This window comes from Lissotriton helveticus, chromosome 1_2 (genome assembly GCF_964261635.1).
Source record: "Lissotriton helveticus chromosome 1_2, aLisHel1.1, whole genome shotgun sequence".
Lineage (NCBI taxonomy): Eukaryota > Metazoa > Chordata > Amphibia > Caudata > Salamandridae > Lissotriton > Lissotriton helveticus.
This window is the reverse complement of record NC_136058.1, coordinates 377,236,494-377,261,493: the sequence shown is the minus strand read 5'-3', so window position 1 is coordinate 377,261,493 and position 25,000 is coordinate 377,236,494. Positions and strand designations below refer to the sequence as shown.

At 50.9% G+C, this 25,000-nt stretch overlaps 20 non-coding genes across 20 annotated transcripts in view; 12 read left to right on the top strand and 8 right to left on the bottom strand.

Moving 5' to 3' along the window:
* Positions 1 to 7,644: 7,644 nt before the first annotated feature.
* Positions 7,645 to 7,716, top strand: TRNAW-CCA (transfer RNA tryptophan (anticodon CCA)). The gene has a single exon. It is a non-coding gene; the product is annotated as a tRNA-Trp (tRNA).
* A 349-nt stretch (positions 7,717 to 8,065) lies between these two features.
* On the top strand, positions 8,066 to 8,139 carry TRNAN-GUU (transfer RNA asparagine (anticodon GUU)). The gene has a single exon. It is a non-coding gene; the product is annotated as a tRNA-Asn (tRNA).
* A 247-nt stretch (positions 8,140 to 8,386) lies between these two features.
* TRNAW-CCA (transfer RNA tryptophan (anticodon CCA)) lies at positions 8,387 to 8,463 on the top strand. The gene has a single exon. It is a non-coding gene; the product is annotated as a tRNA-Trp (tRNA).
* A 1,996-nt stretch (positions 8,464 to 10,459) lies between these two features.
* Positions 10,460 to 10,533, top strand: TRNAN-GUU (transfer RNA asparagine (anticodon GUU)). The gene has a single exon. It is a non-coding gene; the product is annotated as a tRNA-Asn (tRNA).
* A 247-nt stretch (positions 10,534 to 10,780) lies between these two features.
* On the top strand, positions 10,781 to 10,857 carry TRNAW-CCA (transfer RNA tryptophan (anticodon CCA)). Its single transcript has one exon. It is a non-coding gene; the product is annotated as a tRNA-Trp (tRNA).
* Positions 10,858 to 12,576: 1,719 nt separating this feature from the next.
* TRNAG-GCC (transfer RNA glycine (anticodon GCC)) lies at positions 12,577 to 12,647 on the bottom strand. The gene has a single exon. It is a non-coding gene; the product is annotated as a tRNA-Gly (tRNA).
* Positions 12,648 to 12,854: 207 nt separating this feature from the next.
* Positions 12,855 to 12,928, top strand: TRNAN-GUU (transfer RNA asparagine (anticodon GUU)). The gene has a single exon. It is a non-coding gene; the product is annotated as a tRNA-Asn (tRNA).
* Positions 12,929 to 13,176: 248 nt separating this feature from the next.
* Positions 13,177 to 13,253, top strand: TRNAW-CCA (transfer RNA tryptophan (anticodon CCA)). Its single transcript has one exon. It is a non-coding gene; the product is annotated as a tRNA-Trp (tRNA).
* A 1,720-nt stretch (positions 13,254 to 14,973) lies between these two features.
* Positions 14,974 to 15,044, bottom strand: TRNAG-GCC (transfer RNA glycine (anticodon GCC)). The gene has a single exon. It is a non-coding gene; the product is annotated as a tRNA-Gly (tRNA).
* A 207-nt stretch (positions 15,045 to 15,251) lies between these two features.
* On the top strand, positions 15,252 to 15,325 carry TRNAN-GUU (transfer RNA asparagine (anticodon GUU)). Its single transcript has one exon. It is a non-coding gene; the product is annotated as a tRNA-Asn (tRNA).
* Positions 15,326 to 15,716: 391 nt separating this feature from the next.
* Positions 15,717 to 15,787, bottom strand: TRNAG-GCC (transfer RNA glycine (anticodon GCC)). Its single transcript has one exon. It is a non-coding gene; the product is annotated as a tRNA-Gly (tRNA).
* A 1,599-nt stretch (positions 15,788 to 17,386) lies between these two features.
* TRNAG-GCC (transfer RNA glycine (anticodon GCC)) lies at positions 17,387 to 17,457 on the bottom strand. The gene has a single exon. It is a non-coding gene; the product is annotated as a tRNA-Gly (tRNA).
* Positions 17,458 to 17,664: 207 nt separating this feature from the next.
* Positions 17,665 to 17,738, top strand: TRNAN-GUU (transfer RNA asparagine (anticodon GUU)). Its single transcript has one exon. It is a non-coding gene; the product is annotated as a tRNA-Asn (tRNA).
* Positions 17,739 to 18,129: 391 nt separating this feature from the next.
* Positions 18,130 to 18,200, bottom strand: TRNAG-GCC (transfer RNA glycine (anticodon GCC)). Its single transcript has one exon. It is a non-coding gene; the product is annotated as a tRNA-Gly (tRNA).
* A 1,893-nt stretch (positions 18,201 to 20,093) lies between these two features.
* On the top strand, positions 20,094 to 20,167 carry TRNAN-GUU (transfer RNA asparagine (anticodon GUU)). The gene has a single exon. It is a non-coding gene; the product is annotated as a tRNA-Asn (tRNA).
* Positions 20,168 to 20,558: 391 nt separating this feature from the next.
* Positions 20,559 to 20,629, bottom strand: TRNAG-GCC (transfer RNA glycine (anticodon GCC)). The gene has a single exon. It is a non-coding gene; the product is annotated as a tRNA-Gly (tRNA).
* A 1,599-nt stretch (positions 20,630 to 22,228) lies between these two features.
* Positions 22,229 to 22,299, bottom strand: TRNAG-GCC (transfer RNA glycine (anticodon GCC)). Its single transcript has one exon. It is a non-coding gene; the product is annotated as a tRNA-Gly (tRNA).
* A 207-nt stretch (positions 22,300 to 22,506) lies between these two features.
* TRNAN-GUU (transfer RNA asparagine (anticodon GUU)) lies at positions 22,507 to 22,580 on the top strand. Its single transcript has one exon. It is a non-coding gene; the product is annotated as a tRNA-Asn (tRNA).
* Positions 22,581 to 22,971: 391 nt separating this feature from the next.
* On the bottom strand, positions 22,972 to 23,042 carry TRNAG-GCC (transfer RNA glycine (anticodon GCC)). The gene has a single exon. It is a non-coding gene; the product is annotated as a tRNA-Gly (tRNA).
* Positions 23,043 to 24,935: 1,893 nt separating this feature from the next.
* TRNAN-GUU (transfer RNA asparagine (anticodon GUU)) overlaps positions 24,936 to 25,000 on the top strand; it is a 74-nt gene continuing 9 nt past the window's right edge. The window contains exon 1 of the tRNA in view: positions 24,936 to 25,000. This exon is cut by the window's right edge and continues 9 nt beyond it. This is a non-coding gene — a tRNA (tRNA-Asn).

Here is a 25,000-nt window from a genome sequence, read left to right as displayed (position 1 = left end):
CCGGGACCGGATATCAAAAATCCTGGGACTCTCCCGGCTTAGAGACCTAAACATGACTTGGTTTCTATCATTTCGACCAATGTGGCAAAGGTGTGTTTTACCTGTACTAAGGTGTCTGCTATGCGGAGAAGAATGCGTGTTAGACACCTGTCTGACGCTACAATCAGATGCGCCAGTGGATGCAGATACACTGTTGGTTCCTACCAAGGTTCACGCTTTGTGCTGCCCTCAAAGGCTGCCAATCCTGATGACGGCATTCCTGGAATCTTCACCACTGCGATTGAAGAGTAGTGAAGTTCAAGATGAAAGCAGCATCGAACAGGTACGACCTTCTGTCAGCAATGCGAATCAGAATGTCAATGGAGACAATCATGCGCACGAATGCATGGTTACCCCTATTTCCGACTTAGTGGAACTTTCCCATGAAGCTGTTGACAGTTTTTTCGAAAGCCTGAATGATATGATGTTCTCTCCAGAACAGAAATAGAGACTTTTGAGTAAACTCGCACACGGCGTTCCCTGAATTCGGCCTTCAACTTTAAAAATAAAGTCACATGAACAATTACAATCCAGTTCACGGACAGCAATTTTTTCAGCATGCCCCTTAAAATATTTTTCTACATATTTTTTCCCGGGACACTGATCTTCTGCTTAAAGTAAGAAACTATTCCTAGAGAACTAAGATTTCTATTTTTAGATACTTTATATAGACTTTAGCTGCCCGCTGGTATGTTCACAAATATTTTATTATGTGATGAAATGGTCTCGGACTTCCTTTCTGTATAGCCATATTAAGAGCCATTTCATGTGTATTTCTCATATACCGATAAGCAATAATGCATAAAAATGCGTGTTTACTTTTGCATTTAATTCATAGCTTAAGTGCATACAATATATATGACTGCAATTTTTCAGTATATTTGAAAATTTCAAAATGCATTTATGTATTTTGGGGTGGTAAGGTATACACTATACTCTATAGTATGTTGTACTATGTTATACTATGCATAGATTAGTAGATATGACCATAGTTAGCGTGGAGTGGGTGTCGTGTATTTCTATAGGTTCTGAATCAGTCCCCCTATTCCTGACCCTATTCTGGTTAAACTAACTATCAAGTTAACTAACAGTCAGCCCATGAGGCAAGAAAAGCCCCCATGATGCAGATACCGTTATCTGACGCAGTCACACTACGGCACAGGAACGTGTTATCTGATTAGGTCATAACGCTTGAGATCTAATTAGACAAGCGACATTCCTCCAGCCCCTGATAAGGCATACGACGTTCTCATAACAAATCAAACCTATGACAACCTGGATAATCCGTGCGGCCATTGTTTTGATTTCACAGAGAACTTTTGCAAAAGAATGTGCTAACGAGCAAGTCGTATGACATCTTTATTGACGTACCTATGTCCATCCTTACGTCAATCTCGGCACCTTTAAGGTATAAATATTGCCGACCTTGCCCTATGCAAACACACGCGTGGTGACAAGACGGAGCAGCCATACTTGCCGAAGCCGAGAGCAGAAGCAGACCCCGCTGGCGCAGCCCCGCCTTCCTGACGCGCTGAGAGACGCGCTGCTATCTCAAGCCGAGAGACCCAGCACCGGCGTTTCTGGGCAGCCCTCGCAGGCAGCCTGGAATATCGAGAGCAGAGAAAGAGATACCATTCCTCATTCATACTAATTTCCAGGTACAGAACTGAATAACCCCTCACAGAGAATTCTTTAGTTATTCACTTGGCAAAAACAAACTTAACTTAAACTGTAACTTTCTATTCCCGCCCACGCATTAGACTTAGGTCAGGTACATGGGGTAGGCGTACTTAGAAACACCAGTTGAGTACGTTTAGTCAAATGTATATGTGTATGTAAATATATTTTAATCATTTTAAACATCATATGGCTCAGAAACCATATCAATGTTTTTACAGTATTATTTTATACTATTGCTTTTAATGTATGCACTTTACTTAACTATAAGTATTGCAATAATATCGATCCATTTCTCATGTATGAGAAAAGAGACTGATCAATAAATAACACCTTTTTATTGAACACGCCCGTCTCTTCCTTTTCTCTACATTCTGATGAGACTAAGAATGCACGTACTGACTGAGTAAAATAATTGCCTTGTGCTCACACGACTCTCGAGATTGACTCTTGATTAGGGGAGAGCAAAGTTGTCATGTTCTATGGTTGTCAGAAACTAAATCCCTTCTTGTCTAATCAGGGAAGTTAATCCTTCCTTGAACATTCGAGAAAGTTTCTAGCGAACTCTGAGCTTAGCTGGCAAACCCAAAAATTAAGTCTAGTATCGACAGTAGTAGACCTAGTTAACGTCTGGCCTAGGCCTTTACTGCTGTAGGTACTATTCCAATGCGCAGAGCCTATTGGGAAGATAGGAACTACACTACAGTCCCTCCGGACCCCGTCCCGGGCACCCTGCCACGCAGCAGGACCAAGGACAGAGCCCGGGGTGGGGAGGCCGCCCTCCCCGGGCCCTCAGGGGCCCTAGCCACTGCTCCTGAACCCAGCCAAGCAAGGGGAGGCTCCCCGGGCACATCGGAACCCCTTCCCGGGCCCTTGGCAGTGCGGCAGGCTGTGAGACAGGGCGCAGGGCCGGAGCACCCGACCCGGGGCCCGGCCGGGCTCCTGGACCAGCCGGGGCTCCCAAGCCCGGAGGCGCATGGGACGCCTCCCCGGACCCATGGAGCCCGTCCTGGGCATTGAGCCATGCTGTTGGCCTGGAGATGGGTGCCCCGGACGCCCGGGGGAGGTCTGTCCGGGACACTTGGAGCCCGTCCTGGGCATTGAACCATGCCGTTGGCCTGGAGAAGGGAGCTCCCGGACGCCCGGGGGAGGACTGCCTGGTACCCGTGGAGCCCTTCCCGGGTACTTTGCAACGCCGTTGGCCTCCTGGAGATGGGTGCCCCAGATGCCCGGGGGCGGGCTGCCCGGGACCCATGGAGCCCGTCCTGGGCACTTTTACATTCCGTCGGCCTGGAGGTGGGTGCCCTGGACGCCCGGGGGAGGCCTGCCCGGGACCCATGGAGCCCTTCCCGGGTACTTTGCCAATGCCGTTGGCCTCATGGAGATGGTTGCCCCGGACGCCCGGGGGAGGCCTGCGCGGGACCCATGGAGCCCGTCCTGGGCATTGAGCCATGCAGTTGGCCTGGAGATGGGAGCCCCGGACGCCCGGGGGAGGGCTGCCCGGTACCCATGGATCCCGTCCTGGGCACTTTGACATGCCGTCGGCCTGGAGGTGGGAGCCCCGGACGCCCGGGAGTGGGCTGCCCGGGACCCATGGAGCCTGTCCTGGACACTTTGACATGCCGTCGGCCTGGAGGAGGGTGCCCGGGACGCCCGGGGGAGGCCTGTCCGGGACCCGTGGAGCCCTTCCCGGGTACTTTGCCAATGCCGTTGGTCTCATGAGGATGGGTGCCCCGGACGCCCGGGGGAGGACTGCCCGGTACCCGTGGAGCCCTTCCCGGGTACTTTGCAATGCCGTTGGCCTCCTGGAGATGTGTGCCCCGAACGCCCGGGGGGAGGGCTGCCCGGGGCCCGTGGAGCCCGTCCTGGGCACTTTGACATGCCGTCGTCCTGGAGGTGGGAGCCCCGGACGCCCGGGGGAGGGCTGCCCGGGACCCATGGAGCCCTTCCCGGTTACTCTGCCACCCCGTTGGCCTCCTGGAGATGGGTGCCCCGGACGCCCGGGGGAGGTCTGTCCGGGGCCCATGGAGCCCGTCCTGGGCAGTGTGACATGCCGTCGGCCTGGAGGTAGGAGCCCCGGACGCCCGGGGGAAGGCTGCCCGGGACCCATGGAGCCCGTCCTGGGCACTTTTACATGCCGTCGGCCTGGAGGTGGGTGCCCTGGACGCCCGGGGGAGGCCTGCCCGGGACCCGTGGAGCCCTTCCCGGGTACTTTGCCAATGCCGTTGGCCTCATGGAGATGGTTGCCCCGGACGCCCGGGGGAGGCCTGCGCGGGACCCATGGAGCCCGTCCTGGGCATTGAGCCATGCAGTTGGCCTGGAGATGGGAGCCCCGGACGCCCGGGGGAGGGCTGCCCGGTACCCATGGATCCCGTCCTGGGCACTTTGACATGCCGTCGGCCTGGAGGTGGGAGCCCCGGACGCCCGGGAGTGGGCTGCCCGGGACCCATGGAGCCTGTCCTGGACACTTTGACATGCCGTCGGCCTGGAGGAGGGTGCCCGGGACGCCCGGGGGAGGCCTGTCCGGGACCCGTGGAGCCCTTCCCGGGTACTTTGCCAATGCCGTTGGTCTCATGAGGATGGGTGCCCCGGACGCCCGGGGGAGGACTGCCCGGTACCCGTGGAGCCCTTCCCGGGTACTTTGCAATGCCGTTGGCCTCCTGGAGATGTGTGCCCCGAACGCCCGGGGGGAGGGCTGCCCGGGGCCCGTGGAGCCCGTCCTGGGCACTTTGACATGCCGTCGTCCTGGAGGTGGGAGCCCCGGACGCCCGGGGGAGGGCTGCCCGGGACCCATGGAGCCCTTCCCGGTTACTCTGCCACCCCGTTGGCCTCCTGGAGATGGGTGCCCCGGACGCCCGGGGGAGGTCTGTCCGGGGCCCATGGAGCCCGTCCTGGGCAGTGTGACATGCCGTCGGCCTGGAGGTAGGAGCCCCGGACGCCCGGGGGAAGGCTGCCCGGGACCCGTGGAGCCCTTCCCGGGTACTTTGCCATCCCGTTGGCCTCCTGGAGATGGGTGCCCCGGGTGCCCGGGGGAGGTCTGTCCGGGGCCCATGGAGCCCGTCCTGGGCAGTGTGACATGCCTTCGGCCTGGAGCCCCCAGACACCCAGGGGAGGACCACCGTGAAAACCATGGAGCCCGACCCGGGCACTCTGCCATACCGTCAGCCTAGATGGAGCCCCGGACGCCCAGGGGACGATGCCCGGGACGCATGGAGCCCGTCCTGGGCCCTTTTCCATGCCTTCGGCCTTGAGCCCCCAGACACCCAGGGGAGGACCACCATGAAAACCATGGAGCCCGACCTGGGCACTCTGGCATACCGTCAGCCTAGATGGAGCCCCGGACGCCCGGGGGATGAATGCCCGGGACGCATGGAGCCTGTCCTGGGCACTTTTCCATGCCGTGAGCCTGGATGGAGCCCCGGACGCCCGGGGGACGACTGCCCAGGAGCCATGGAGCCCGTCCTGGGCAATTTGATATGCAGTTGGCCTGGAGGAAGGAAGCCCCGGGTGGCCTAGGGAGGTGTTGCCCAGGCATAGCCCATCTGGTCCCCATGGCAGAGAACCACCAGCCTCGGAGGGGTGTCCGGGCGTACCCTTCTCCCTAGTAATCCGGACGAAAATTACCCCCTTTTCTTGTAATCTGTGCACGCGAGGTGACAGAGGGGACCCAAGGCGCGAATGTACCCGACCTCCTGGAGCCCTCGCTGGGATCCGGGCGGCGAATGGCACCTCATCGGGACTTCCAGGGAAGTTCGGCCATCTGGTCGCCCCATAGGAAAGCGTTGCAGGCGACCAGATGCCCGAGGGGATCCGGGCGACCAGTTGGCCGAGGGAATCTGGGCGATCAGATGGCTGGACACGGAAGTGAAGCCGCCTGGACTCTCCCGACCCTGTCCCCGTCCCCGTCCCCGTCCCGGGACGAATGCCCGGGACGCATGGAGCCCGTCCTGGGCACTTTTCCATGCCTTCGGCCTGGAGCCCCCAGACACCCAGGGGAGGACCACCGTGAAAACCATGGAGCCCGACCCGGGCACTCTGCCATACCGTCAGCCTGGATGGAGCCCCGGACGCCCGGGGGACGAATGCCCGGGACGCATGGAGCCCGTCCTGGGCACTTTTCCATGCCTTCGGCCTGGAGCCCCCAGACACCCAGGGGAGGACCACCGTGAAAACCATGGAGCCCGACCCAGGCACTCTGCCATACCGTCAGCCTAGATGGAGCCCCAGACGCCCAGGGGACGAATGCCCGGGACGCATGGAGCCCGTCCTGGGCACTTTTCCATGCCTTCGGCCTGGAGCCCCCAGACACCCATGGGAGGACCACCATGAAAACCATGGAGCCCGACCTGGGCACTCTGCCATACCGTCAGCCTAGATGGAGCCCCGGACGCCCGGGGGATGAATGCCCGGGACGCATGGAGCCTGTCCTGGGCACTTTTCCATGCAGTCAGCCTGGATGGAGCCCTGGACACCCGGGGGACAACTGCCCAGGAGCCATGGAGCCCATCCTGGGCAATTTGACATGCAGTTGGCCTGGAGGAAGGAAGCCCCGGATGGCCTAGGGAGGTGTTGCCCAGGCATAGCCCATCTGGTCCCCATGGCAGAGAACCACCACCCTCGGAGGGGTGTCCGGGCGTACCCTTCTCCCTAGTAATCCGGAGCAAAATTACCCCCTTTTCTTGTAATCTGTGCACGCGGGGTGACATAGGGGACCCAAGGCGTGAAAGAACCCGACCTCATGGAGCCCTAGCTGGGATCCGGGAGGCGAATGGCACCTCATCGGGACTTCCAGGGAAGTTCGGCCATCTGGTCGCCCCATAGGAAAGCGTTGCGGGCGACCAGATGGCCGAGGGGATCTGGGCTACCAGATGGCCGGGCATGAAAGTGAAGCCGCCTGGACTCTCCCCACCTCGTCCCCATCCCGGGACGAATGCCCGGGACGCATGGAGCCCGTCCCGGGCACTTTTCCATGCCGTCGGCCTGGAGCGCCCCGACACCCAGGGGAGGACCACACTGGAAACCATGGAGCCAGACCCGGGCACTCTGCCATGCTGTCAGCCTGGATGGAGCCCCAGACGCCCGGGGGACGAAGGCCCGGGACGCATGGAGCCCGTCCCGGGCACTCTGCCATGCCGCCGGCCTGGATGGAGCCCCGGACGCCCGGGGGACGAATGCCCGGGACGCATGGAGCCCGTCCCGGGCACTCTGCCATGCCGTCGGCCTGGATGGAGCCCCGGACGCCCGGGGGACGACTGCCCAAGAGCCATGGAGCCCATCCCGGGCACTCTGCCATGCCGTCCCGACAAATTTGTACGGACTCCTAACCTTCCGACACGGATCGGAATCGAGCCCTTTCTGACCCAGCAGATTTCAGGTTGACTTGCTATATACTTTACGTACGATTTTATGGGGGCCGATTCCGTTCCGGTACGTAAAAGCACATCCGACCGACATGTCGGACAACCACGTACACCCAGGGGATAGGACTGCCCGGGTCACATGGACCCGTCCTGGGCACTCTGATCTGCCGCCGGCGCCGGGGATCGAACCGTGATCACCAGATGGAGATATCCCAAAAATCTGGCATGGATACGGCCCGCCAGGACAGGTTTGGACACCCCTGGGTTAGCGCGTTTGGCTGTTAACCGAAAGGTTGGTGGTTCAAGCCCACCCAGGGACGTATTATTTTGCCTGCATGAAACACTTGAATGAAAAACAGATACATACCTTTGCTCTCTCCTGCTGGACACCCTTTCCCTGAATATTTCAATCCTCTGCGTTCTCTCTGCACCTGCAGTCAATTTCATAATTAGGATAGAAAACAAAAGGTCAAGTTCTGTAATACAACTGTAGGCATATGAGGAGGGGAAAATAAGTCAAAAGGCCCACAGCATTTGTTGATCTGGCTCCGAAAGCTGTAAGTGTAAGGACCTCGTGGCGCAACGGTAGCGCGTCTGACTCCAGGTCAGAAGGTTGCGTGTTCAAATCACGTCGTGGTCACTGCTTACCATTTTATTCCCCACTGAGTTCATATATTTCCTTTCGAAAACAAAGTCAAAAGAACGCAGCCTTGCATTGGCCGGGAATTGAACCCGGGCCTCCCGAGTGGCAGGCGAGAATTCTACCACTGAACCACCAATGCTTCACATGGGGAGTTCACAGGCATAGCACTGTCCAAGAGAGTGATCAGGTGCACACACTTAAATTGTACACATATGAACAAAGTGAGCGCAGCAGACATGACAACGCCAAAGTTTCACATGATGATGGCTTATATAAGACAAGCTCCAGGCAGGCACATACATATCAAGATATATACTGAGTCTAAGGAAAGATGCTGTAGTCAATCGTCTCTGTGGCGCAATCGGTTAGCGCGTTCGGCTGTTAACCGAAAGGTTGGTGGTTCAAGCCCACCCAGGGACGTATCATTTTGCCTGCATGAAGCACTTGAATGAAACACAGATACATACCTTTGCATTCTCCTGCTGGACACCCTTTCCCTGAATATTTCAATCCTCTGCGTTCTCTCTGCACCTGCAGTCAATTTCATAATTAGGATAGAAAACAAAAGGCCAAGCCCTGTAATACAACTGTAGCATATGAGGAGGGGAAAATAAGTCAAAAGGCCCACAGCATTTGCTGATCTGGCTCCGAAGGCTGTAAGTGTACGGACCTCGTGGCGCAACGGTAGCGCGTCTGACTCCAGATCAGAAGGGAAGGTTGCGTGTTCAAATCACGTCGGGGTCACTGCTTACCATTTTATTCCCCACTGAGGTCATATATTTCCTTTCGAAAACAAAGTTGGCCGGGAATCGAACCCGGGCCTCCCGCGTGGCAGGCGAGAATTCTACCACTGAACCACCAATGCTTCACATGGGCTGTTCACAGGCAGAGCTCTGCCCAAGACAGTGATCAGGTGCACACACTTAAATTGTACACATTTGAACAAAGTGTGCGCAGCAGACATGATAACGCCAACGTTTCACATGAAGATGGCAAGAATCAGATGCAGGAGACTATAACTATGAATGTCTTTGCATTTGCTGAGGTCACTGGCTTGGGACTAGAGTTGTGTTTATCAGGGCATGATGGCAGGCTGCTCCCGACAAAAGTGGTTCACAGAATGCACCCGCCAGATCACCAGCACTATTTTGTTTCAGATTATCTCACTGAACTCTCCTCCTGGAAAATCCTTCCCACTGGCTTTCCCAGATTCTGTGTCCTCCCCTAAATGCTGGGGTGAAACGGGCAGAGTTCTGCGCCCTGCGTCCCTAACGCGCTCCCAACGCGGCCTACAGCCCTGGTCGGGCTTAGATCACTGGAGCCTTTTGTGACCAAGAACTCCGGAAGCCTAGGGTCAGGCCTATTGCACAGGCATATTGTGCCTTGCCAATCCGGGATTGTTGTGTTTCAGGGCCTAGCCATCAATACTCCTGGGATTTCTTTCCCTGAGAACCCTCTTGTCCCTGTCCTCCCACAATCCCGAGCTTTTATGTAAAATAAAGTGTGCACCATGGGCCTTCCCCTATTTGCTCTCTCCCCAATCTTTTTCTCCAAAGCTGAGCTCTGAAGGTAAATGTATCTATCTGAGTGAGGGGCTAGGGAGGGCCTTTCCCAGCAGTCTTACAAGTCAAGAGTTCAGAGAAAGCACCTGCTATGGGAGGGAGACTTTGCTCACAGAGAAGTCAAGTCTAACATAACACATCTGATGGGCAAGGCACACGCCTTACTGGCTGGTAGCACACCTACAGAGGAGCAGGGAGCTATGCTAAGCAGGCAACAGAAAAGTCATGTATGTGTCTCATACACTGGGACCGGTAGTAATACTGGCTCTAAGACCATTAGACAGTAGTCTATTCATCATTACGTCCAACAATAACAAGACACTAAGCAAATGAGAAATGCTGTATGGCATAAAGACGCATTATATAACACAAGCTCCAGGCAGGCACACAATTATCAAGATATATAGAGTCTCAGGAACTGTGCTACAGTTATTAACCTCTGTGGTGCAAATGGTTAGCGCGTTCGGTTGCTAACAGAAAGGTTGGTGGTTCAAGCCCACCCAGGAAAGTATCCTTTTTGCCTGCATGAAACACTTTAATGAAACACAGATACGTACCTCTGCTCTCTCCTGCTTAAGACCCTTTATCTGAACATTTCAATCCTCTGCGTTCTCTCTGCACCTGCAGTCAATTTCATAATTAGGATAGAAAACAAAAGGCCTAGCCCTGTAATACAACTGTAGGCATATGAGGAGGGGAAAATAAGTCAAAAGGCCATCAGCATTTGTTGATCTGGCTTGAAGGCTGTAAGTGTAAGGACCTTGTGGCGCAACGGAAGAGCGTCTGACTCCAGATAAGAAGGTTGCGTGGTCAAATCACGTCGGGGTCACTGCTTACCATTTTATTCCCCACTGAGTTCATATATTTCCTTTCGAAAACAAAATCATAGGAACGCAGCCTTGCAATGGCCGGGAATCGAACCCGGGCCTCCCGCGTGGCAGGCGAGAATTCTACCACTGAACCACCAATGCTTCACATGGGGAGTTCACAGGCATAGCTCTGTCCAAGACAGTGATCAGGTGCACACACTTAAATTGTACACATATGAACAAAGTGTGCGCAGCAGACATGACAACGCCAAAGTTTCACATGATGATGGCTTATATAAGACAAGCTCCAGGCAGGCACATACATATCAAGATATATATTGAGTCTTAGGAAAGATGCTGTAGTCACTCGTCTCTGTGGCGCAATCGGTTAGCGCGTTCGGCTGTTAAGCGAAAGGTTGGTGGTGCAAGCCCACCCAGGGACGTATTATTTTGCCTGCATGAAACACTTGAATGGAAAACAGATACATACCTTTGTTCTCTCCTGCTGGACACCCTTTCCCTGAATATTTCAATTCTCTGCGTTCTCTCGCACCTGCAGTCAATTTCATAATTAGGATAGAAAACAAAAGGTCAAGCTCTGTAATACAACTGTAGGCATATGAGGAGGGGAAAATAAGTCAAAAGGCCCACAGCATTTGTTGATCTGGCTTCGAAAGCTGTAAGTGTAAGGACCTCGTGGCGCAACGGTAGCGCGTCTGACTCCAGATCAGAAGGGAAGGTTGCGTGTTCAAATCACGTCGGGGTCACTGCTTACCATTTTATTCCCCACTGAGGTCATATATTTCCTTTCGAAAACAAAGTTGGCCGGGAATCGAACCCGGGCCTCCCGCGTGGCAGGCGAGAATTCTACCACTGAACCACCAATGCTTCACATGGGCTGTTCACAGGCAGAGCTCTGCCCAAGACAGTGATCAGGTGCACACACTTAAATTGTACACATATGAACAAAGTGTGCGCAGCAGACATGATAACGCCAACGTTTCACATGAAGATGGCAAGAATCAGATGCAGGAGACTATAACTATGAATGTCTTTGCATTTGCTGAGGTCACTGGCTTGGGACTAGAGTTGTGTTTATCAGGGCATGATGGCAGGCTGCTCCCGACAAAAGTGGTTCACAGAATGCACCCGCCAGATCACCAGCACTATTGTGTTTCAGATTATCTCACTGAACTCTCCTCCTGGAAAATCCTTCCCACTGGCTTTCCCAGATTCTGTGTCCTCCCCTAAATGCTGGGGTGAAACGGGCAGAGTTCTGCGCCCTGCGTCCCTAACGCGCTCCCAACGCGGCCTACAGCCCTGGTCGGGCTTAGATCACTGGAGCCTTTTGTGACCAAGAACTCCGGAAGCCTAGGGTCAGGCCTGTTGCACAGGCATATTGTGCCTTGCCAATCCGGGATTGTTGTGTTTCAGGGCCTAGCCATCAATACTCCTGGGATTTCTTTCCCTGAGAACCCTCTTGTCCCTGTCCTCCCACAAGCCCCAGCTTTTATGTAAAATAAAGTGTGCACCATGGGCCTTCCCCTATTTGCTCTCTCCCCAATCTCTTTCTCCAAAGCTGAGCTCTGAAGGTAAATGTATCTATCTGAGTGAGGGGCTAGGGAGGGCCTTTCCCAGCAGTCTTACAAGTCAAGAGTTCAGAGAAAGCACCTGCTATGGGAGGGAGACTTTGCTCACAGAGAAGTCAAGTCTAACATAACACATCTGATGGGCAAGGCACACGCCTTACTGGCTGGTAGCACACCTACAGAGGAGCAGGGAGCTATGCTAAGCAGGCAACAGAAAAGTCATGTATGTGTCTCATACACTGGGACCGGTAGTAATACTGGCTCTAAGACCATTAGACAGTAGTCTATTCATCATTACGTCCAATAATAACAAGACACTAAGCAAATGAGAAATGCTGTATGGCATAAAGACGCATTATATAACACAAGCTCCAGGCAGGCACACAATTATCAAGATATATATTGAGTCTCAGGAACTGTGCTACAGTTATTAACCTCTGTGGTGCAAATGGTTAGCGCGTTCGGTTGTTAACAAAAGGTTGGTGGTTCAAGCCCACCCAGGGAAGTATCCTTTTTGCCTGCATGAAACACTTTAATGAAACACAGATACGTACCTCTGCTCTCTCCTGCTTAAGACCCTTTATCTGAACATTTCAATCCTCTGCGTTCTCTCTGCACCTGCAGTCAATTTCATAATTAGGATAGAAAACAAAAGGCCTAGCCCTGTAATACAACTGTAGGCATATGAGGAGGGGAAAATAAGTCAAAAGGCCATCAGCATTTGTTGATCTGGCTTGAAGGCTGTAAGTGTAAGGACCTTGTGGCACAACGGTAGCGCGTCTGACTCCAGATCAGAAGGTTGCGTGGTCAAATCACGTCGGGGTCACTGCTTACCATTTTATTCCCCACTGAGTTCATATATTTCCTTTCGAAAACAAAGTCAAAGGAACGCAACCTTGCATTGGCCGGGAATCGAACCCGGGCCTCCCGCGTGGCAGGCGAGAATTTTACCACTGAACCACCAATGCTTCACATGGGGAGTTCACAGGCATAGCTCTGTCCAAGACAGTGATCAGGTGCACACACTTAAATTGTACACATATGAACAAAGTGTGCGCAGCAGAGATGACAACGCCAAAGTTTCACATGATGATGGCTTATATAAGACAAGCTCCAGGCAGGCACATACATATCAAGATATATATTGAGTCTAAGGAAAGATGGTGTAGTCACTCGTCTCTGTGGCGCAATCGGTTAGCGCGTTCGGCTGTTAACCGAAAGGTTGGTGGTTCAAGCCCACCCAGGGACGTATTATTTTGCCTGCATGAAACACTTGAATGGAAAACAGATACATACCTTTGCTCTCTCCTGCTGGACACCCTTTCCCTGAATATTTCAATTCTCTGCGTTCTCTCGGCACCTGCAGTCAATTTCATAATTAGGATAGAAAACAAAAGGTCAAGCTCTGTAATACAACTGTAGGCATATGAGGAGGGGAAAATAAGTCAAAAGGCCCACAGCATTTGTTGATCTGGCTCCGAAAGCTGTAAGTGTAAGGACCTCGTGGCGCAACGGTAGCGCGTCTGACTCCAGATCAGAAGGGAAGGTTGCGTGTTCAAATCACGTCGGGGTCACTGCTTACCATTTTATTCCCCACTGAGGTCATATATTTCCTTTCGAAAACAAAGTTGGCCGGGAATCGAACCCGGGCCTCCCGCGTGGCAGGCGAGAATTCTACCACTGAACCACCAATGCTTCACATGGGCTGTTCACAGGCAGAGCTCTGCCCAAGACAGTGATCAGGTGCACACACTTAAATTGTACACATATGAACAAAGTGTGCGCAGCAGACATGATAACGCCAACGTTTCACATGAAGATGGCAAGAATCAGATGCAGGAGACTATAACTATGAATGTCTTTGCATTTGCTGAGGTCACTGGCTTGGGACTAGAGTTGTGTTTATCAGGGCATGATGGCAGGCTGCTCCCGACAAAAGTGGTTCACAGAATGCACCCGCCAGATCACCAGCACTATTGTGTTTCAGATTATCTCACTGAACTCTCCTCCTGGAAAATCCTTCCCACTGGCTTTCCCAGATTCTGTGTCCTCCCCTAAATGCTGGGGTGAAACGGGCAGAGTTCTGCGCCCTGCGTCCCTAACGCGCTCCCAACGCGGCCTACAGCCCTGGTCGGGCTTAGATCACTGGAGCCTTTTGTGACCAAGAACTCCGGAAGCCTAGGGTCAGGCCTGTTGCACAGGCATATTGTGCCTTGCCAATCCGGGATTGTTGTGTTTCAGGGCCTAGCCATCAATACTCCTGGGATTTCTTTCCCTGAGAACCCTCTTGTCCCTGTCCTCCCACAAGCCCCAGCTTTTATGTAAAATAAAGTGTGCACCATGGGCCTTCCCCTATTTGCTCTCTCCCCAATCTCTTTCTCCAAAGCTGAGCTCTGAAGGTAAATGTATCTATCTGAGTGAGGGGCTAGGGAGGGCCTTTCCCAGCAGTCTTACAAGTCAAGAGTTCAGAGAAAGCACCTGCTATGGGAGGGAGACTTTGCTCACAGAGAAGTCAAGTCTAACATAACACATCTGATGGGCAAGGCACACGCCTTACTGGCTGGTAGCACACCTACAGAGGAGCAGGGAGCTATGCAAAGCAGGCAACAGAAAAGTCATGTATGTGTCTCATACACTGGGACCGGTAGTAATACTGGCTCTAAGACCATTAGACAGTAGTCTATTCATCATTACGTCCAATAATAACAAGACACTAAGCAAATGAGAAATGCTGTATGGCATAAAGACGCATTATATAACACAAGCTCCAGGCAGGCACACAATTATCAAGATATATATTGAGTCTCAGGAACTGTGCTACAGTTATTAACCTCTGTGGTGCAAATGGTTAGCGCGTTCGGTTGTTAACAGAAAGGTTGGTGGTTCAAGCCCACCCAGGGAAGTATCCTTTTTGCCTGCTTGAAACACTTTAATGAAACACAGATACGTACCTCTGCTCTCTCCTGCTTAAGACCCTTTATCTGAACATTTCCATCCTCTGCGTTCTCTCTGCACCTGCAGTCAATTTCATAATTAGGATAGAAAACAAAAGGCCTAGCCCTGTAATACAACTGTAGGCATATGAGAAGGGGAAAATAAGTCAAAAGGCCATCAGCATTTGTTGATCTGGCTTGAAGGCTGTAAGTGTAAGGACCTTGTGGCGCAACGGTAGCGCGTCTGACTCCAGATCAGAAGGTTGCGTGGTCAAATCACGTCGGGGTCACTGCTTACCATTTTATTCCCCACTGAGTTCATATATTTCCTTTCGAAAACAAAGTCAAAGGAACGCAGCCTTGCATTGGCCGGGAATCGAACCCAGGCCTCCCGCGTGGCAGGCGAGAATTCTACCACTGAACCACCAATGCTTCACATGGGGAGTTCACAGGCATAGCTCTGTCCAAGACAGTGATCAGGTGCACACACTTAAATTGTACACATATGAGCAAAGTGTGCGCAGCAGACATGACAACGCCAAAGTTTCACATGATGATGGCTTATATAAGACAAGCTCCAGGCAGGCACATACATATCAAGATATATATTGAGTCTAAGGAAAGATGCTGTAGTCAATCGTCTCTGTGGCGCAATCGGATAGCTCGTTCGGCTGTTAAGCGAAAGGTTGGTGGTTCAAGCCCACCCAGGGACATATTATTTTGCCTGCATGAAACACTTGAATGGAAAACAGATACATACCTTTGCTCTCTCCTGCTGGACACCCTTTCCCTGAATATTTCAATTCTCTGCGTTCTCTCGGCACCTGCAGTCAATTTCATAATTAGGATAGAAAACAAAAGGTCAAGCTCTGTAATACAACTGTAGGCATATGAGGAGGGGAAAATAAGTCAAAAGGCCCACAGCATTTGTTGATCTGGCTCCGAAAGCTGTAAGTGTAAGGACCTCGTGGCGCAACGGTCGCGCGTCTGACTCCAGATCAGAAGGTTGAGTGTTCAAATCACGTCGGGGTTACTGCTTACCATTTTATTCCCCACTGAGGTCATATATTTCCTTTCGAAAACAAAGTCAAAAGAAAGCAGTCTTGCATTGGCCGGGAATCGAACCCGGGCCTCCCGCGTGGCAGGCGAGAATTCTACCACTGAACCACCAATGCTTCACATGGGTTGTTCACAGGCAGAGCTCTGCCCAAGACAGTGATCAGGTGCACACACTTAAATTGTACACATATGAACAAAGTGTGCGCAGCAGACATGATAACGCCAACGTTTCACATGAAGATGGCAAGAATCAGATGCAGGAGACTATAACTATGAATGTCTTTGCATTTGCTGAGGTCACTGGCTTGGGACTAGAGTTGTGTTTATCAGGGCATGATGGCAGGCTGCTCCCGACAAAAGTGGTTCACAGAATGCACCCGCCAGATCACCAGCACTATTGTGTTTCAGATTATCTCACTGAACTCTCCTCCTGGAAAATCCTTCCCACTGGCTTTCCCAGATTCTGTGTCCTCCCCTAAATGCTGGGGTGAAACGGGCAAAGTTCTGCGCCCTGCGTCCCTAACGCGCTCCCAACGCGGCCTACAGCCCTGGTCGGGCTTAGATCACTGGAGCCTTTTGTGACCAACAACTCCGGAAGCCTAGGGTCAGGCCTGTTGCACAGGCATATTGTGCCTTGCCAATCCGGGATTGTTGTGTTTCAGGGCCTAGCCATCAATACTCCTGGGATTTCTTTCCCTGAGAACCCTCTTGTGCCTGTCCTTCCACAAGCCCCAGCTTTTATGTAAAATAAAGTGTGCACCATGGGCCTTCCCCTATTTGCTCTCTCCCCAATCTCTTTCTCCAAAGCTGAGCTCTGAAGGTAAATGTATCTATCTGAGTGAGGGGCTAGGGAGGGCCTTTCCCAGCAGTCTTACAAGTCAAGAGTTCAGAGAAAGCACCTGCTATGGGAGGGAGACTTTGCTCACAGAGAAGTCAAGTCTAAGATAACACATCTGATGGGCAAGGCACACGCCTTACTGGCTGGTAGCACACCTACAGAGGAGCAGGGAGCTATGCTAAGCAGGCAACAGAAAAGTCATGTATGTGTCTCATACACTGGGACCGGTAGTAATACTGGCTCTAAGACCATTAGACAGTAGTCTATTTATCATTACGTCCAACTATAACAAGACACTAAGCAAATGAGAAATGCTGTATGGCATAAAGACACATTATATAACACAAGCTCCAGGCAGGCACACAATTATCAAGATATATATTGAGTCTCAGGAACTGTGCTACAGTTATTGACCTCTGTGGTGCAAATGGTTAGCGCGTTCGGTTGTTAACAGAAAGGTTGGTGGTTCAAGCCCACCCAGGGAAGTATCCTTTTTGCCTGCATGAAACACTTTAATGAAACACAGATACGTACCTCTGCTCTCTCCTGCTTAAGACCCTTTATCTGAACATTTCAATCCTCTGCGTTCTCTCTGCACCTGCAGTCAATTTCATAATTAGGATAGAAAACAAAAGGCCTAGCCCTGTAATACAACTGTAGGCATATGAGGAGGGGAAAATAAGTCAAAAGGCCATCAGCATTTGTTGATCTGGCTTGAAGGCTGTAAGTGTAAGGACCTTGTGGCGCAACGGTAGCGCGTCTGACTCCAGATCAGAAGGTTGCGTGGTCAAATCACGTCGGGGTCACTGCTTACCATTTTATTCCCCACTGAGTTCATATATTTCCTTTCGAAAACAAAGTAAAAGGAACGCAGCCTTGCATTGGCCGGGAATCGAACCCAGGCCTCCCGCGTGGCAGGCGAGAATTCTACCACTGAACCACCAATGCTTCACATGGGGAGTTCACAGGCATAGCTCTGTCCAAGACAGTGATCAGGTGCACACACTTAAATTGTACACATATGAACAAAGTGTGCGCAGCAGACATGACAACGCCAAAGTTTCACATGATGATGGCTTATATAAGACAAGCTCCAGGCAGGCACATACATATCAAGATATATATTGAGTCTAAGGAAAGATGCTGTAGTCACTCGTCTCTGTGGCGCAATCGGTTAGCGCGTTTGGCTGTTAACCGAAAGGTTGGTGGTTCAAGCCCACCCAGGGACGTATTATTTTGCCTGCATAAAACACTTGAATGGAAAACAGATACATACCTTTGCTCTCTCCTGCTGGACACCCTTTCCCTGAATATTTCAATTCTCTGCGTTCTCTCGGCACCTGCAGTCAATTTCATAATTAGGATAGAAAACAAAAGGTCAAGCTCTGTAATACAACTGTAGGCATATGAGGAGGGGAAAATAAGTCAAAAGACCCACAGCATTTGTTGATCTGGCTCCGAAAGCTGTAAGTGTAAGGACCTCTTGGGGCAACGGTAGCGCGTCTGACTCCAGATCAGAAGGTTGCGTGTTCAAATCACGTCGGGGTCACTGCTTACCATTTTATTCCCCACTGAGGTCATATATTTCCTTTCAAAAACAAAGTCAAAAGAAAGCAGTCTTGCATTGGCCGGGAATCGAACCCGGGCCTCCCGCGTGGCAGGCGAGAATTCTACCACTGAACCACCAATGCTTCACATGGGTTGTTCACAGGCAGAGCTCTGCCCAAGACAGTGATCAGGTGCACACACTTAAATTGTACACATATGAACAAAGTGTGCGCAGCAGACATGATAACTCCAACGTTTCACATGAAGAAGGCAAGAATCAGATGCAGGAGACTATAACTATGAATGTCTTTGCATTTGCTGAGGTCACTGGCTTGGGACTAGAGTTGTGTTTATCAGGGCATGATGGCAGGCTGCTCCCGACAAAAGTGGTTCACAGAATGCACCCGCCAGATCACCAGCACTATTGTGTTTCAGATTATCTCACTGAACTCTCCTCCTGGAAAATCCTTCCCACTGGCTTTCCCAGATTCTGTGTCCTCCCCTAAATGCTGGGGTGAGACGGGCAGAGTTCTGCGCCCTGCGTCCCTAACGCGCTCCCAACGCGGCCTACAGCCCTGGTCGGGCACAGCCCTGGTCGGGCTTAGATCACTGGAGCCTTTTGTGACCAAGAACTCCGGAAGCCTAGGGTCAGGCCTGTTGCACAGGCATATTGTGCCTTGCCAATCCGGGATTGTTGTGTTTCAGGGCCTAGCCATCAATACTCCTGGGATTTCTTTCCCTGAGAACCCTCTTGTCCCTGTCCTCCCACAAGCCCCAGCTTTTATGTAAAATAAAGTGTGCACCATGGGCCTTCCCCTATTTGCTCTCTCCCCAATCTCTTTCTCCAAAGCTGAGCTCTGAAGGTAAATGTATCTATCTGAGTGAGGGGCTAGGGAGGGCCTTTCCCAGCAGTCTTACAAGTCAAGAATTCAGAGAAAGCACCTGCTATGGGAGGGAGACTTTGCTCACAGAGAAGTCAAGTCTAACATAACACATCTGATGGGCAAGGCACACGCCTTACTGGCTGGTAGCACACCTACAGAGGAGCAGGGAGCTATGCTAAGCAGGCAACAGAAAAGTCATGTATGTGTCTCATACACTGGGACCGGTAGTAATACTGGCTCTAAGACCATTAGACAGTAGTCTATTTATCATTACGTCCAACTATAACAAGACACTAAGCAAATGAGAAATGCTGTATGGCATAAAGACACATTATATAACACAAGCTCCAGGCAGGCACACAATTATCAAGATATATATTGAGTCTCAGGAACTGTGCTACAGTTATTAACCTCTGTGGTGCAAATGGTTAGCGCGTTCGGTTGTTAACAGAAAGGTTGGTGGTTCAAGCCCACCCAGGGAAGTATCCTTTTTGCCTGCATGAAACACTTTAATGAAACACAGATACGTACCTCTGCTCTCTCCTGCTTAAGACCCTTTATCTGAACATTTCAATCCTCTGCGTTCTCTCTGCACCTGCAGTCAATTTCATAATTAGGATAGAAAACAAAAGGCCTAGCCCTGTAATACAACTGTAGGCATATGAGGAGGGGAAAATAAGTCAAAAGGCCATCAGCATTTGTTGATCTGGCTTGAAGGCTGTAAGTGTAAGGACCTTGTGGCGCAACGGTAGCGCGTCTGACTCCAGATCAGAAGGTTGCGTGGTCAAATCACGTCGGGGTCACTGCTTACCATTTTATTCCCCACTGAGTTCATATATTTCCTTTCGAAAACAAAGTCAAAGGAACGCAGCCTTGCATTGGCCGGGAATCGAACCCAGGCCTCCCGCGTGGCAGGCAAGAATTCTACCACTGAACCACCAATGCTTCACATGGGGAGTTCACAGGCATAGCTCTGTCCAAGACAGTGATCAGGTGCACACACTTAAATTGTACACATATGAGCAAAGTGTGCGCAGCAGACATGACAACGCCAAAGTTTCACATGATGATGGCTTATATAAGACAAGCTCCAGGCAGGCACATACATATCAAGATATATATTGAGTCTAAGGAAAGATGCTGTAGTCAATCGTCTCTGTGGCGCAATCGGATAGCTCGTTCGGCTGTTAAGCGAAAGGTTGGTGGTTCAAGCCCACCCAGGGACATATTATTTTGCCTGCATGAAACACTTGAATGGAAAACAGATACATACCTTTGCTCTCTCCTGCTGGACACCCTTTCCCTGAATATTTCAATTCTCTGCGTTCTCTCGGCACCTGCAGTCAATTTCATAATTAGGATAGAAAACAAAAGGTCAAGCTCTGTAATACAACTGTAGGCATATGAGGAGGGGAAAATAAGTCAAAAGGCCCACAGCATTTGTTGATCTGGCTCCGAAAGCTGTAAGTGTAAGGACCTCGTGGCGCAACGGTCGCGCGTCTGACTCCAGATCAGAAGGTTGAGTGTTCAAATCACGTCGGGGTTACTGCTTACCATTTTATTCCCCACTGAGGTCATATATTTCCTTTCGAAAACAAAGTCAAAAGAAAGCAGTCTTGCATTGGCCGGGAATCGAACCCGGGCCTCCCGCGTGGCAGGCGAGAATTCTACCACTGAACCACCAATGCTTCACATGGGTTGTTCACAGGCAGAGCTCTGCCCAAGACAGTGATCAGGTGCACACACTTAAATTGTACACATATGAACAAAGTGTGCGCAGCAGACATGATAACGCCAACGTTTCACATGAAGATGGCAAGAATCAGATGCAGGAGACTATAACTATGAATGTCTTTGCATTTGCTGAGGTCACTGGCTTGGGACTAGAGTTGTGTTTATCAGGGCATGATGGCAGGCTGCTCCCGACAAAAGTGGTTCACAGAATGCACCCGCCAGATCACCAGCACTATTGTGTTTCAGATTATCTCACTGAACTCTCCTCCTGGAAAATCCTTCCCACTGGCTTTCCCAGATTCTGTGTCCTCCCCTAAATGCTGGGGTGAAACGGGCAAAGTTCTGCGCCCTGCGTCCCTAACGCGCTCCCAACGCGGCCTACAGCCCTGGTCGGGCTTAGATCACTGGAGCCTTTTGTGACCAACAACTCCGGAAGCCTAGGGTCAGGCCTGTTGCACAGGCATATTGTGCCTTGCCAATCCGGGATTGTTGTGTTTCAGGGCCTAGCCATCAATACTCCTGGGATTTCTTTCCCTGAGAACCCTCTTGTGCCTGTCCTTCCACAAGCCCCAGCTTTTATGTAAAATAAAGTGTGCACCATGGGCCTTCCCCTATTTGCTCTCTCCCCAATCTCTTTCTCCAAAGCTGAGCTCTGAAGGTAAATGTATCTATCTGAGTGAGGGGCTAGGGAGGGCCTTTCCCAGCAGTCTTACAAGTCAAGAGTTCAGAGAAAGCACCTGCTATGGGAGGGAGACTTTGCTCACAGAGAAGTCAAGTCTAAGATAACACATCTGATGGGCAAGGCACACGCCTTACTGGCTGGTAGCACACCTACAGAGGAGCAGGGAGCTATGCTAAGCAGGCAACAGAAAAGTCATGTATGTGTCTCATACACTGGGACCGGTAGTAATACTGGCTCTAAGACCATTAGACAGTAGTCTATTTATCATTACGTCCAACTATAACAAGACACTAAGCAAATGAGAAATGCTGTATGGCATAAAGACACATTATATAACACAAGCTCCAGGCAGGCACACAATTATCAAGATATATATTGAGTCTCAGGAACTGTGCTACAGTTATTGACCTCTGTGGTGCAAATGGTTAGCGCGTTCGGTTGTTAACAGAAAGGTTGGTGGTTCAAGCCCACCCAGGGAAGTATCCTTTTTGCCTGCATGAAACACTTTAATGAAACACAGATACGTACCTCTGCTCTCTCCTGCTTAAGACCCTTTATCTGAACATTTCAATCCTCTGCGTTCTCTCTGCACCTGCAGTCAATTTCATAATTAGGATAGAAAACAAAAGGCCTAGCCCTGTAATACAACTGTAGGCATATGAGGAGGGGAAAATAAGTCAAAAGGCCATCAGCATTTGTTGATCTGGCTTGAAGGCTGTAAGTGTAAGGACCTTGTGGCGCAACGGTAGCGCGTCTGACTCCAGATCAGAAGGTTGCGTGGTCAAATCACGTCGGGGTCACTGCTTACCATTTTATTCCCCACTGAGTTCATATATTTCCTTTCGAAAACAAAGTAAAAGGAACGCAGCCTTGCATTGGCCGGGAATCGAACCCAGGCCTCCCGCGTGGCAGGCGAGAATTCTACCACTGAACCACCAATGCTTCACATGGGGAGTTCACAGGCATAGCTCTGTCCAAGACAGTGATCAGGTGCACACACTTAAATTGTACACATATGAACAAAGTGTGCGCAGCAGACATGACAACGCCAAAGTTTCACATGATGATGGCTTATATAAGACAAGCTCCAGGCAGGCACATACATATCAAGATATATATTGAGTCTAAGGAAAGATGCTGTAGTCACTCGTCTCTGTGGCGCAATCGGTTAGCGCGTTTGGCTGTTAACCGAAAGGTTGGTGGTTCAAGCCCACCCAGGGACGTATTATTTTGCCTGCATAAAACACTTGAATGGAAAACAGATACATACCTTTGCTCTCTCCTGCTGGACACCCTTTCCCTGAATATTTCAATTCTCTGCGTTCTCTCGGCACCTGCAGTCAATTTCATAATTAGGATAGAAAACAAAAGGTCAAGCTCTGTAATACAACTGTAGGCATATGAGGAGGGGAAAATAAGTCAAAAGACCCACAGCATTTGTTGATCTGGCTCCGAAAGCTGTAAGTGTAAGGACCTCTTGGGGCAACGGTAGCGCGTCTGACTCCAGATCAGAAGGTTGCGTGTTCAAATCACGTCGGGGTCACTGCTTACCATTTTATTCCCCACTGAGGTCATATATTTCCTTTCAAAAACAAAGTCAAAAGAAAGCAGTCTTGCATTGGCCGGGAATCGAACCCGGGCCTCCCGCGTGGCAGGCGAGAATTCTACCACTGAACCACCAATGCTTCACATGGGTTGTTCACAGGCAGAGCTCTGCCCAAGACAGTGATCAGGTGCACACACTTAAATTGTACACATATGAACAAAGTGTGCGCAGCAGACATGATAACTCCAACGTTTCACATGAAGAAGGCAAGAATCAGATGCAGGAGACTATAACTATGAATGTCTTTGCATTTGCTGAGGTCACTGGCTTGGGACTAGAGTTGTGTTTATCAGGGCATGATGGCAGGCTGCTCCCGACAAAAGTGGTTCACAGAATGCACCCGCCAGATCACCAGCACTATTGTGTTTCAGATTATCTCACTGAACTCTCCTCCTGGAAAATCCTTCCCACTGGCTTTCCCAGATTCTGTGTCCTCCCCTAAATGCTGGGGTGAGACGGGCAGAGTTCTGCGCCCTGCGTCCCTAACGCGCTCCCAACGCGGCCTACAGCCCTGGTCGGGCACAGCCCTGGTCGGGCTTAGATCACTGGAGCCTTTTGTGACCAAGAACTCCGGAAGCCTAGGGTCAGGCCTGTTGCACAGGCATATTGTGCCTTGCCAATCCGGGATTGTTGTGTTTCAGGGCCTAGCCATCAATACTCCTGGGATTTCTTTCCCTGAGAACCCTCTTGTCCCTGTCCTCCCACAAGCCCCAGCTTTTATGTAAAATAAAGTGTGCACCATGGGCCTTCCCCTATTTGCTCTCTCCCCAATCTCTTTCTCCAAAGCTGAGCTCTGAAGGTAAATGTATCTATCTGAGTGAGGGGCTAGGGAGGGCCTTTCCCAGCAGTCTTACAAGTCAAGAATTCAGAGAAAGCACCTGCTATGGGAGGGAGACTTTGCTCACAGAGAAGTCAAGTCTAACATAACACATCTGATGGGCAAGGCACACGCCTTACTGGCTGGTAGCACACCTACAGAGGAGCAGGGAGCTATGCTAAGCAGGCAACAGAAAAGTCATGTATGTGTCTCATACACTGGGACCGGTAGTAATACTGGCTCTAAGACCATTAGACAGTAGTCTATTTATCATTACGTCCAACTATAACAAGACACTAAGCAAATGAGAAATGCTGTATGGCATAAAGACACATTATATAACACAAGCTCCAGGCAGGCACACAATTATCAAGATATATATTGAGTCTCAGGAACTGTGCTACAGTTATTAACCTCTGTGGTGCAAATGGTTAGCGCGTTCGGTTGTTAACAGAAAGGTTGGTGGTTCAAGCCCACCCAGGGAAGTATCCTTTTTGCCTGCATGAAACACTTTAATGAAACACAGATACGTACCTCTGCTCTCTCCTGCTTAAGACCCTTTATCTGAACATTTCAATCCTCTGCGTTCTCTCTGCACCTGCAGTCAATTTCATAATTAGGATAGAAAACAAAAGGCCTAGCCCTGTAATACAACTGTAGGCATATGAGGAGGGGAAAATAAGTCAAAAGGCCATCAGCATTTGTTGATCTGGCTTGAAGGCTGTAAGTGTAAGGACCTTGTGGCGCAACGGTAGCGCGTCTGACTCCAGATCAGAAGGTTGCGTGGTCAAATCACGTCGGGGTCACTGCTTACCATTTTATTCCCCACTGAGTTCATATATTTCCTTTCGAAAACAAAGTCAAAGGAACGCAGCCTTGCATTGGCCGGGAATCGAACCCAGGCCTCCCGCGTGGCAGGCAAGAATTCTACCACTGAACCACCAATGCTTCACATGGGGAGTTCACAGGCATAGCTCTGTCCAAGACAGTGATCAGGTGCACACACTTAAATTGTACACATATGAACAAAGTGTGCGCAGCAGACATGACAACGCCAAAGTTTCACATGATGATGGCTTATATAAGACAAGCTCCAGGCAGGCACATACATATCAAGATATATATTGAGTCTAAGGAAAGATGCTGTAGTCACTCGTCTCTGTGGCGCAATCGGTTAGCGCGTTTGGCTGTTAACCGAAAGGTTGGTGGTTCAAGCCCAC